At 40.8% G+C, this 13,682-nt stretch overlaps 1 protein-coding gene across 1 annotated transcript in view; it reads left to right on the top strand.

Moving 5' to 3' along the window:
• The window catches only part of NBDY (negative regulator of P-body association), a 49,361-nt gene extending 36,156 nt beyond the window's left edge, over nucleotides 1–13,205 (top strand). The window contains exon 3 of the mRNA XM_059386332.1: nucleotides 13,079–13,205. The gene's annotated coding sequence lies outside the window, so the exon portion shown is untranslated. The remainder of the gene's footprint in view (nucleotides 1–13,078) is intronic.
• Nucleotides 13,206–13,682: the final 477 nt, after the last annotated feature.

The raw sequence follows: 13,682 nt of genomic DNA, 5'->3' as shown, positions 1-13,682 counted from the left end.
CCTTTGAAGTCTTTCTTTCTGTAGATTGTCTCTATATTTCTGTTCAGTGCTACTCTTAGGACTGTTCCTCTTTTATAGAACCGCCCTTAATATTTCCTGCAGTGTTGGCTTGGTGGTTGCACAGTCTTTTAAGCCTTGCCGGTCTTGGAAACTCTTTATCTCTCCATCCATTTTGAATGTCAATCTTGCGGGATAAAATATTCCTGGCTGCATGTTCTTCTCATTCAGTGCCCTGAATATATATTGCCAGCCCTTTCTGGCTTGCCAGGTCTTTGTGGACGGGTCTGACGTTATTCTGATGGGCTTTCCTCTGTAAGTAAGCAGCCTCTTTGTCCTAGCGGCTTTCAAGAGATTATACCTACAATTATGATTCCTCAATTTGACTGTCAGTTGCCTTGATGTTTTTTTGGAATCTGTAATCTTGGGTGGAGACCGTTCGGCCTCTAGTACATGAACACTGGTTCCAGTTTTGAGATTGGGAAAATTTTCATGAAGAACTTGTTCCTCTATATCTTCTAGACTTCTTTCTTTCTCCTCCCCTTCAGGGATTCCAATAATCCTGACGTTGGAACGCTTCATGGCATCATTTATTTCCCTGATTCTGTTTTCGTGGCTTCTAAGCTGTTTGTTCCAGGCTTCTTCCTGATCCTTTCTCTCTATCTGTTTGTCTTCCAGATCACTAATTCTATCTTCTTTCTCAGTTACCCTAGCTTTGAGAGAATTTAGATTAGATTGGAACTCATTGAGAGCATTGTGAACCTCATCCCTGGTAGCTTTCAGCTCTTCCCTAACACTGAAAACATGATCTCTAGTCATTTTCAGTTCAGCCCTAATCAATTCCGATTGGTCATCCATGCCTTTCTCCAACCTAGCTATTGCCTGGATAATTGTTAGCCTGAATTCTCTTTACGACATATTGCCTATGTTGATAGCCATTAGCTCTGTTGCAGAAGGTCCATCCTCTGTATTTTTCTACTGTTGGGCATCCCTCCGCCTAGTCATTTTGGTGAAAGATTACTGAACAGATGTAGCTGGATGTATCGACCGTGGTGCAGTCAAGGTGCACCCTGGAACACTTCTTAGCAATCAGGATTCCCCACCCAAACGAGAGAAAAAAGAAAAAAAGAGAGAGAGAGAGACAGGAAAGAAAGGGAAGATAAAAGAGAAGGTTCAGCTCAAATGGGCCCCAAGGTAAGATTTATGAAGTATACACACAAAAACAGACAAACAAAAAGACTGATAAAAGTATATGACAAGAGAAAAAATATATATATGTGCAAATATAGGAAGAACCTCGTCAAAAAGAACCCCAAGTGTAAGATTTATATAATATCAGGACAAACACAAAAACACAGAAACAGTGGTGGAAGAAAAAGATTGGAGAGTGGTTATACGTTCTCAGTGTGGGCAAGGAAGGTTGTTTTGATTCTTCCTGGATGTATCTTGATATCTTTGTTAAAGGACTCAACTTTCCTAAGATAAAGGGGGATTAAAAATTGTTTTACCTATAGGGGCAGTATTGATTGGTGAAGGGGGATTACTTTGAAGTTTAAGTCTATATGAATATTAGAAAATAAAAATGAAATATGAATAAACTAGACTAACCTAAACTAAAATTTAAAAAATAGAAATGCAAAAGAAAAACACAGGTGTATGTATCAAAAAGTTCAGGTTAGAAGGTTATTATGGAATTTGATGTACTGCACAGCTCACTGTGATGGTAAATAGGCTAAAAAATTATCTATATATAAAAAAAAGGAGCCAGAATAGTGGGAAAAAATTAAAAATAAAAGTTGTCTTATGAAGTAGTGGTAGTGGTTCTCTTGTAGTCTTTTTTTTTTTTTCTTTCCTGGTTGGTTTTCTGGTGGAGGGGCCTGCGACGTGGGTTTTCAATCAATGATGTTCCCTGAGTTAAGTCCTTCAGTCCCGCTCAAGGGTTTGGGCTCTGAGAAAACCATTTTTTTCAGGCTTTTGTTCTCTGGAGGTTTTTATGATTGTTCCCTTTTTTTTTCCTTTTGCCTTGACTGCTTTTGATGGTTTTTGTAGGTTTAGAGGAAAGCAAACTGCACCCTGACCTCCCTCTCAGAGAGAAGCCTCAGTCTGTTCTTCTGTGGGTGTTGCAGAGCCCATATAAATTTCCCCTTGGCTGCTGGCAGAGCAGGTTCCGAGTTGCGGCCCTTTGGGACACAGGATCTTCTGCTTGTCCCCAAAACCATGGCAGCAGTAGCTGTCTGGGCAGCTCCAGACTGCCATAGAGGTTCCAAGCAGCGATCGCACACTGAGATTTTCCTGCTGGCCCAGGCTGGGAGTGCCTGGTCTTTATGGGTCTCAGAGCACCTGGATTGCACACACCTCTCTCAGTGGAGGCCTGCGGGTCACGTGCGCATCTCAGGCTCTGAGAGTGGGGCACAGGTCCAAAAGTACCAGGCTGGGCCTTCACACACCTCTCTCCAGGGAGGGTTTGGGGCGCATGTCTTAGGCTCTGAAACAATGGCGTGCGTCTAAGAGTGCCAGCTGGGCCTTTGTGTACCTCTCTTAGGGGAGGAGGAGAGGCACGCACATCTCAGGCTTTGTAGCAGTGCTCCCGCCTTCTGCTGTCTGGTGTGGATCCTATCCCCTCACAGGAGCCAGACCCCACACAATCTCGGGCGCTCTCGTGGCTCAGGGACCAAGACCTGGTTTCTCTGCTGCATTCTCTCTGGCTCAGTGCCAGGGGAGGCTGTCCTGGGGCCGGGGACTTAACCCTTAAGCTAGCCCCAGGGTCCCTAGCCACCCTGATTCCCACAATTCCCCCCGCCCCCCGCCACAATCCTTTGCTCTTTTGGAGTGCTTTCAACCAGTCTCCAAGTTAATGCTGGTCCCCAGATGCAGGGCATTCTCGCTCGTATTAGGTGTATTACTTTCCAAGCCGTCGCCTCTGGTGGCTCCCTCCCCCTTTTGTTTATCTTCCGATATCAGTCCGCCATTCCCCCGCCGCTTTACCTGCCCACTGGCATCTTCTGCCCCTGTAGAGATCCAGACATGTATAATTCTGATCTCAGGCTAATTTCATGGGTGATCGGAGTTCTTTGGTAGGTAATCAGCTCACTTTAGGTTACAGGTTGAAAAGGCGCCTTCTCCTACTTCCCCGCCATCTTGTCCCCCCAACAAATTACTTTTTAAACCAAAACTGTAGTAAGAGATGTAGATGTAGATGTATCATACTTAAAGGGTCTATTCAACAAGAAGATCTAAGAGTTGTATGTATCTATGCACCTAACATGGGAGCACCCAGTTGTATAAACCAATTAATCACCAATGTAAAGATACATCAATAATAGTACATTAATAGCAAAGACCTCAACACTCCATTCACAACAATGGACGGATAACTAAGCAGAAGATCAACAAAAAAACCACCACTTTGAGTAAAACATTGGGCCAGATGGACTTTGCAGAAATATACAGAACATTACATCCTAAAACAGAATATTATTTCTTCTCAAATACACATGGAACTCTCTCCAGAATAGATCACATAACTAGATCACAAATCAGGTCTTAACTGATATCAAAAGATTGGGATTATTCCCTGCATATTTTCAGACCAAAATGCCCTGAACTGGAAATCAATCACAGGAAGAAGTTTGGAAGGAACTCAATCACTTGGAAGTTAAAGAGCATCCTGCTAAAGACTGATTCTATTAACCAGGAAATTAAAGAAAAAAAGAAAAAAAAACACAAGTCATTGAAACTAATGAGAATGAAAACACACTGGGCCAAAACCAGTGGGATACTGCGAAGGAGTTCCTAAGAGGGAAATACATAGCCATTCAAGTCTCTCAAAAAACTAGAAAAATCTCAAGTGCACAAGCTAACCTTACACCTAATGGACCTGGAGAAATAACGTCAAATCATGCCAAAAGCAAGCAGTAGCACATGAATAATAAAGATTAGAGCAGAAATCAATGAAATAGAAACCAGAAAAATAGTAGAACAGAACAACGAAACTAGAAGCTGGTTCTCTTAAAGAATTAACAAGCTCTATAAACCTCTCACCAGACTTATTTAAAAGAAAAGGGAAAGGACACAAATTAGTTAAGTCTTGAATGAAAGTGGAGCGATCAGGACTGACACCAAGGAAATAGAAACAAGTATTAGAAATTATTACCAGCAACTATATGCCAAGAAATTAAGCTATCTAGAAGAAATGGATGCATTCCCAGAAACTTAAAAACTACTAAGAATGGAACAGGAAGAAACAATCTGAACAGACTCATAAGCAGGAAGGAAATTGAGGCAGTAACCATAAAACCCCCAAAACACAAGAGTCCAGGACCACATGGCTTCCCAGGGGAATTCTACTAAACTTTTTTTTCAAATTATTTATTTATTTATTTTAATTTTTATTATGTTATGTTAGACACCATGGAGTACACCATTAGTTCTTGATACAGTGCTCCATGATTCATTGTTTGCATATAAAACCCAGAGTGCCATGCAATCCATGCCTTTCTTAATACCCAACACCAGGCTCATTCATCCCCCCCACTGCCCTCCCTTCATAATCCTCAGTTGGTTTCCCAGAGTCCATAGTTTCTCATGGTTCATCTCCTACTCCAATTATCCCCCTTTCATTTTTCCTTTCCTTCTCCTAATGTCTTCCATACTATTCCTTATGTTCCACAAATAAGTGAAACCATATGATAATTTACTCTCTCAGCTTGATTTATTTAACTCAGTATAATCTCCAACAGTCCAATCCATGTTGATGCAAATGTTGGGTATTCATCGTTTCTGATGGGTGAGTAATATACTATTGTGTATATGGCCCACATCTTCTTTATCCATTCATCTGTTGAAGGGCATCTCGTCTTCTTCTCAGTTTGGCTATTGTGGACATTGCTGCTACGAACATGGGGGTGCATATGACCCTTGTTTTCATGACCTCTGTCTTATTGGGGGAAATACCCAATAGTGCAATAACCAGGTCATAAGGTAGCTCTATTTTTTTTTAATTTTAACTTATTATTTATTTTTTAAATTTCTTTTCAGTGTTACAAAGTTCATTGTTTATGTACCATGCAATACGTGCCCTCCCTAATATCCACCACCAGACGCACCCAACCTCCCACCCTTGCCTCTTCAGAACCCTCAGATTGTTTTTCAGAGTCCACAGTTTCTCATGGTTTGTTTTGATGAATCTCCACAGTTTTCCACAGTGGCTGCACCAACTTGCATTCCCACCAACAGTGTAAGAGGGTTCCCAACCTTTCTCCACATCCTTTCTGACATTTGTTGTTTCTTGCCTTGTTAATTTTTTTCCATTCTAACTGGTGTAAGGTGGTATCTCAATGTGGTTTTGATTTGAATTTCCCTGACAGCTAATGATGAAGATCATTTTTGTTATGTCTGCTAGCCATTTATATGTGTTCATTGGAGAAGTGTCTGTTCATTTCTTGTGCCCATTTTTTTTCACTTGATTATCGGTTTTTTGGGTGTTGAATATGAGAAGCTCTTTGTAGATCTTGAATATCAGCCCTTGGTCAGTAAACCTCTCCCCAGACTTATCCAAAAGAAAAGAGAAAGGACCCAAATCAATAAAACCATGAATGAAAGGGAAAAGATCCCAACTAACACCAAGAAAATAAAAACAATTTTTAGAAATTATTACCAGCAACTATATGCTAACGAATTAAGAATCTGGGAGAAATGGATGTATTCCTGGAAACATATAAACTGCCAAGACTTGAAACAATCTGGGTAGACCAGTAACCAGCAAGGAAACTGAAATAGTAATCAAAAACAAAAACAAAAAAACAATGGTCCAGGTCAGCTTCCCAGGGGAATTCTACCAAACACTTAGAGAAGAAATCATACCTATTCTACTGAAGATGTTTCACAAAAATAGAAATAGAAGGACAACTTCCAAACTCTATGAGGCCAGCATTACCCTGATACCCAAACTGGACAAAGACCCCATTACAAAGGAGAATTAAGGACCAATCTTCCTGTGAATTTGGATTCCAAAATACTCAAGAAGTTCTTAGCCAAGAGGACTCAACAGTGCATTGAAAGGATTATTCACCACGACTAGGTGGAAGTTAATTTTGGGATGAAATGGTAGTGGTTCAACATTCACAAATCAATCATTGTGATAGAGCACATTGATAAAATAAAAGATAAGAATTATATGATCCTCTCAGTTGTTGTAGAAAATGTATTTGACAAAATATATCATCTTTTCCTGATTAAAATTCCTCAGGATGTAGTAGTAGAGGGAACATACCTCAATATTATAAAACCCATCTATGAAAAGGCCATAGTTAATATCATTCTCAGTGGGGAAAAATTTAGAGCCTTTCCTTTAAGGTCAGGAACACAACAGGGATACCCACTCTTCACCATTATTGTTCAACATAGTACTAGAAGTCCTAACCTCAGCAACCAGACAACAAAGATAAATCAAAGGCATTCAAATTGGTAAAGAAGAAGTCAAAATCTCTCTTCTCACAGATGATATCTTACTTTATGTGGAAAACCCAAAAGACTCCACCCCCAAATTACTACAACTCCTACATCAATCAGTAATGTGGCAAGATACACAATCAATGCACAGAAGTCAGTGGCATTTCAATACACTAACAATGTAATTGAGGAAAAAGAAATTAAGGAATCAGCTCCTTTTACAATAGCACCAAAACCCATAAAATACCTAGGAATAAACCTAACCAAAGAGGTCAAGGATATATATAAATTGCAGAACACCTATGAAAGAAATTGAGAAGACAAAAAGAGACGGAAAAACTTTCCATGCTCATGGCTTGGAACAGTAAACACTATTAAAATGTCTCTGTTGCCCAGAGTAATCTACACACCCAGTGCAATCCTCATCAAAATACCATCAACATTTTTCACAGAGCTGGAACAAACAATCCTAAAATTAGTATGGAACCAGAAAAGACCCCAAATCACCAGGAGCATGTTGAAAAAGAAAACCAAAGCTTAGGGCATTATGATGCCTGATTTCAAGCTATATTACAAATTTGTGATCATTAAGAAAGCATGGTATTGGCAAAAGAAGTAACAGACTTATTTATTAGTGTAACAGAATAGAGATCCCAGATATGGACCCTTAACTCTATGGTCAAACTCTCTTCGACAAATCAGGAATGAACATCCCATTGATAAAAGGCAGTCTCTTCAATAAATGGTGCTAGGAAACCTGGACAGCCACATGCGGAAGAATGAAACTGAACCATTTTCTTACATCATACATAGAGATAAATTCAAAATGGTTGAAAGACCTCAATGTAAGACAGGAATCCATCAAACTCCTAGAGGAGAACATAGGCAGTAACCTATTTGACATCGACTGCATTCACTTCTTTCAAGACATGTCTCCAAAGGCGAGGGAAACAAAAACAAAAATAAACTATTAGGACCACATCAAGATAAAAAGCTTCTTCGCAGCAATAGAAACAGTCAACAAAACAAAGAGGCAACCCACAGAATAGGAGAAGATATTTGCAAATGACATTCCAGACAAAAGGCTGGTATTTAAAATCTATAATTTTCTCAAACTCAACACCCCAAAAACAAATAATCCAGTCAAAAAACTGTCAGAAGACATGAATACATACTTCTCCAAAGAAGACATACAGTATCCGTAGTATAGTGGTTATCATATTTGCCTGACAAAGAAGACATACAAATGGCTAATAGGCTCATGAAAAAATGTTACATATCAGTAGCCATCAGGGAAATTCAAATCAAAGCCTCAGTGAGATACCATCTTGCACCAGTTAGAATACCTAAAATTTGCAAGACCGTTAACAACAAATGTTGATGAGAATGTGGAGAAAGAGGAACCCTCTTACACTGTTGGTGAAAATGCAAGCTGGTGCAGCCACTCTGGAAAAGAGTATAAAGGTTCCTCAAGACATTATGACCCAGCAATTGCAGTACTAGATATTTAGCTAAAGATATAGATGTAGTGAAGAAGGGGCACCTGAACCCCAGAATTCATAGCAGCAATGTCCACTATAGCCAAACTGTGGAAGGAGCCTAGATGTCATTCAACAGATGAATGGAGTAAGAAGATGTGATTCATGTGAAATATTGCTCAGCCATCAGAAAAGATGAATACCTACCATTTACATCTACATGGATGTAACTGAAGGGGATTATGATAAATGAAATAAGTCAAGCAGAGAAAGACATATTGTCATATGGTTTCACTCTTCTGTGGAACAGAAGGAAGAGTGTGGAGGACCACAGGGGAAGGGAGGAGAAACTGAATGGGAAGAAATCAGAGAAGGAGACAAACCATGAAAGACTCTGGACTCCTGAAACCAAACTGAGGGGTACAGAATGGAGTAGTATGCAGGGTTGGGGTAAGTAGGTGGTGACTATTGAGGTGGTCTTGTGTTGTGAAGACCAGTGGATGTTACACACAACTAATGAATCATTGAACACACCATCAAAAACTAATGATGTAGTAAATGTTGGCTAACTGAACATAATAAAAAACAATAGAAAACAAAGTCAAAAAAGAATAAGAACAAGAACAAGAACAGACGGCAATAAGCATTCCTCCACCTCAAAGAATAAACCCCCTCATTTGTGGACACCAAAAACAAAAACAAAACAGACAAACACAAAAATAGAAGTTGGTAAATTTAAGAATGTAGTTAAAACCAGTAAAAAAGGTAAAGAGAGAAAGAGAGAGAAAGAAATGAAAAATTTTATCCTGAAGGTAAACGGGTCATGAGGAAACCCTGGGGTTCAATATACTATTTTACCATGGCGCTGGAGTTTTACCGTATTGTGGTATCCATAAAGCTTTTCATTCACCTGTTCTTCCAGTCAGTCTTCTGGGGAAGGAGCTTGCGGTGCTGGCTCTCAGAATCTTTGCCTGGGCATACTTGTCCCACCCTTTGTCAGAGGGATGTGCTCAATTTAAGCTGGTCATTTGTAAGGTTTTTTTCCCCTGGAGGCTTTCCATGCCTCTTCAGAATCAGAGCAAACATGGCCAGCCCAGAGCCATAAGATCGCAGTGCCCCCTCTTCAATAAACCCTCCAGGTCAAAGGGTCTCCACTTCTGTGTGGCACAAACTCCTCAGACTCTTGGGGTTCATGCCCACTGCAATCCTCCTGGTGGGGGGAGGGGAGCAGGGACCTACTGTTGTTACCATGCTTTGCATCTTTGCGACTTTGAGTGGTTGTGGGCTCACACACATACCCTGCTCTTCAAGGTCATGGCTGGGTGCTGCTCTGTGGTGCTTTCGGGGCCACCAGTGCCCTGAGAGCTGTTGCCCAGTCCTGGGTGCAGCCATTTTGTCCCTCCCAGGGGATGGTAAATGGCCTGCAGGTTCCAGTCCTTTTCAGGGTGCTCAGGCAAACAGCAGTCTCCCTATTGTCTGTCTCACAATTTATGGCAGCCTGAGCTGAAAGTCCCTCCTAGGCTCAGTGACCATAATAATTTTTTCCTCTCCGCTGCTTGGGCACTGTATCAGTTCCAGCCCTCCCATTCTTTCTGCATCTCCTTGGATCCTGAGACCACAATGATCCACCTAGATTTCTGCCCTTTTCATCCCCTGACCCCCTTTCAGAAAGGGATGTCTCTCACTGGAGCAGATTTCTTAGGGTTCCGATTTTGCACTCTGGTGTTATAGCACTTTCTGGTAGCCAGCTTATATAGCCTCCCTGCCCCCTTGTGTTTATCTTCTGATATTTCCCCATAGATTCATGACTCTGCACCACCAACCTTGCAAAAAGCAATTGTTTTTCTGCTTGTAGAGTTCCAGATAAATTTTCTTGCCATTTCAGGCTGAATTCATGGGTGTTTGGAATGGTTTGCTAGATATCCACCTAAATTCGAGGGACCAGATTAAAGAAACCAGGTCCCTTACTGCTCTGCCATCTTGCCTCCCTTCTCATTCAATGTAATTATTGATGGATGTATATTTATTGCCATTCTATTACTTGTTTTCTCATTTCTGGAGGTTTTCTCTCACCTTATCTTTGTCACATTGGTGACAAATTGTTACCTTTGCACCCAAAGTGCCTTCTCTAATATTTCTTGCAGGACTGGTTTAGTGGTCACAATTTCCTTTAGATTTAGATTTTGTTTGTCTGGTAAACTGTTTCTCTCTCTTTCTATTCTGAATGACAGCCTTGGTGGATAGAGTATCCTTGGCTGTGGATCTTTCCCATTCAGCACTTTGAATATATTCTACTCCATTCTTATTTGGAAAGTTTCTTTGGGAAATCTCCAACTAAATTTATGAGTTTTTCGTTGTAAGTTAAGGGCTTCTATGCCTTGCTGCTTTTAAGATTTTTTTCTTTATCACTAAATTTTCAAATCTAATTGCAATATGTCTTGGTGTTGGCCTGCTTTTGTTGATTATGATAGGAGTTGTCTGTGCCCCCCAGATCTAGATTTTTGTTTCCTCCTCCAGATCAGGGACATTTTCAGTTGTTATTTCTTCAAATAAATTCTCTCTTTTTCTTTCTCTTCTTCTGGGACTCTTATTATACAAATGTCATTACATTTGATGGTCAGTGACTTCCATGTGTCTGTTCTCATACTGCATAATTCTTCTGTCTTTCCTCTTTAGTGTCATTACTTTCCTTTGTCTGTCTTCTTGGTCACTAATTCATTCTGCTTCTTCCAGCCTGGTGTTCATTGCACGAAGCCTGTTTATGAATCTTGTTTATTGAACTCTTCATCTCTAATCAATTCTTTTATCTATTTTCTGTGTTAAGGGTCTGACTAATGTCTTCTTTTCTTTTCTCAAGCCCACTGAGTATCCTTATGGTTGTCATTTTAAATTCTCCATCAGTTGTTTATATCAGCATTATCAACAATAGCCAAATTATGAAAGAGTCCAAATGACTTATGAATTGATAAAGATGATGTACTATACATATATGTGTGTATACACATATGTGTGTGTTGTATACATTGGAATATTACTCAGCCTTCAAAAAGAATGAAACTTTGCCGCTGCTGACATTGTGGGTGGATCTAGAGAGTATTATGCTAAGTGAAATAAGTTAGTCAGAGAGATAAATACCATGACTTCACTCATATGTGGAATTTCAGAAACAAAAGAGATGAATATAGTTGGATGACAGAGAGGCAAATTATGAAACAAATGCTTAACTACAGAGAGCAAACAGGATTACTGGAAAGGACATTCATGGGGGATGTGTTAAATAGGTGATGGATATTAAGGAGGACATTTGTGATGAGCACTCTTTAGTTTATGTAAGTGATGAATTACCAAATTCTATACATAAAGCTAATATTACACTGTATGTTAACTGACTGGAATTTAGTTAAGAAGTTGAAGGAATAAAAATTCTCCATCAGGTATGTTATTTTTCTCTCTTTTGCTTATATCTCTGCCTATGGCCTTGTTTTTTTCATTTGGGATAAATTCTTTCTTTGCGTTTTGTCAAAGTCTCTGTATTTTTCTCTGAGCTATGTTAAGGCAGATATGCCTCCTGCTTCTGAAAGTAAGGCCTTGTGAAGAAAAAGCCATGTAGTGCCCAGACCATGGTGCTTCAGGGAGTTTCTCTGATGTGTGCCGCATGTTTACTGCTTTTGTGTTTTGGCTGCTTTATCCTTTAGGGCAGTTGGCAGAGGTTCTCTGTGCCTGCTGTGAGCAGTGTTTGGACTCTGGCCTGAACATGGTTTGTTTTAACTAGGTGTGTTGTGTTCTGCTAATCAAATGAGTTTTGCCATCACCTCCGCCAGAGCTGAGGCACTGCAGAACTCTCTGTTTGGGAGACATGGCATGGGTGGGGGTTATGCTGTCTTGTGGGGGATGGGCCGACCATGCTGGGACTGAGGCAAGTTTGAGAAGTGCAGTCACACCAGAGTGGAGGGTGGTGGAGACTGGTGTATGCAAGCTATGCAGCCAGTTTGGGCACTGCTCTGCTTTTCCCAAGTGGCTCTGTGTTTATGCTGAGGGGTCGGTTGGGAAATGGTGCCGGTCAGCTCCTGTGTTTCTGAAGAGGTGTCCTTGTGAACAGTGCCTCTTACAGACATGCTCCAAGAAGAAGAAATAATGTCCCCACTGTGTGCCTCAGGTGCTCTTCAGATTGTGTCCATGCTCTCTGCCCCTGTGTTGTTTGCTTGCCTTCTCTTCAAGCACAGCCTACTGCCCTCTGGGCTTTATTCCATCCAAACCCACTAACATTTAAACTTCAGGCTTTAAGCCCATCTGGTTGCAAGAACTCACCAAATTTAGCCCCTCTCTTTTTCCAAGCCAGTGGCTTTAGGGAAACATTCTTGTTGTGAGTTCCCCTGTGTGCCCCCCTACCCCACCATATCATCCTTCTCTGTGACTGTATATCCTTCCCTTCTACATCCCCCATGATCTGTTTCTCCCTTAAACCATATATCCACACTTTCTACCTGCTTTGATGTGGCCTCTTATCTCTCTTTAGTTTTGGAGTTTGTTCTGTCAGAATTTAGATCAACTTCTGGAGTATTTAGAATGATTTGATAGTTATCTAAGTGTGTTCATGGGGCGAGGGAAGCATAGGGTTCTCCTACTGTGCCACCATCTATCTCTCCAAGCTTATTGTAGTATATTTTTAATTTTAGTTACTGAGTTTTTCACTGCTGATTGATTTTTTTTTATCTTTTCTATCTCTTTTTGAGGATCTCACTGAGATCCTCCACTCTTCTTAAGTCCAGTGAATATCTTTATGACCATTACTTCAAATTCTCCATCAAACATATTGCCTATCTAGATTTCATTTAGCTCTCTTGGTGTGTTTTTTTCTTGTTCTTTCATTTGGGCCACATTCCTCTGCCTCCTCTTTTTATGTAACTCTCTGCATCTGTTTCTTTGTTTTAAGAAAGTCTTCTTATGTGCTTGTGTTCCCTGCTTTTCAAAATAGTAGCTTTATGAAGAAGTCCTGTAGTACCCTATAGCACAATATCCACTGTTCACTAGGACCTGATGATTTAGGAGTATCTCCTATGTGTGTTGCTGCACTCTACTTTTGTAGATTAGCTGTGTTTGCCTTCAGACCCGTGTTTCACAGGGGCTCTGTTTGCCTGCTGATTTATTCCCAGGTATATTGTATGGAGCCAGCCTAGGGACCTCTTGGGCTTGAATTTGTTCCAGCCAGATGTTTGCCAGAGTTGTGGTTGCAGCAAACTACAGGGTGCTCTTCCTGTGTTGTTCCCTGAGAGGCTTTCACTGATGGGTGAGGACTGCAGTCAATCCAGGTAACTATCCCCAGTCCACTGCTGGGGCTTCTCTCTTTAGAGTGTTGCTTGGCACCTTTGGGGCTGTTTGCAGAATGCGACACTTGTGGTGTGGCTTTGGATAAACCCTAAATTTATTATGCTAAGTAGAGTGGGTTGAGTGAGGTATATCCAAAGGAGAATGCTAGGGTATGTTGCACTCTTAGGAAATTTTGCCCTTGTCTGCTTATGGGTGGTGACCTGGTGCTGCTTCGGAGAACACCTGTGGAGAGCAGGTTGGATGAAGCAGGTCAGTATGAGAGCATAGAGGTATAGAACATTGCTAGCAGGCAAGTTGGAGAGTGTTTGTACTGGTTCCTCCAGGTGTCTGTGCATCTAGGCTGGGTGTTGGTGGAAAAAATGGCTCCTGCCAGTGCTTTCCTTTTGGAGAAGTCTCTAAAGACTCCTGCCTCTCCTACACATGTTCTGA

Source organism: Mustela nigripes, chromosome X (assembly GCF_022355385.1).
Source record: "Mustela nigripes isolate SB6536 chromosome X, MUSNIG.SB6536, whole genome shotgun sequence".
NCBI classification, from domain to species: domain Eukaryota; kingdom Metazoa; phylum Chordata; class Mammalia; order Carnivora; family Mustelidae; genus Mustela; species Mustela nigripes.
Note: the sequence above shows the minus strand (reverse complement) of the source record. Positions and strands in the feature narration are given on the sequence as shown.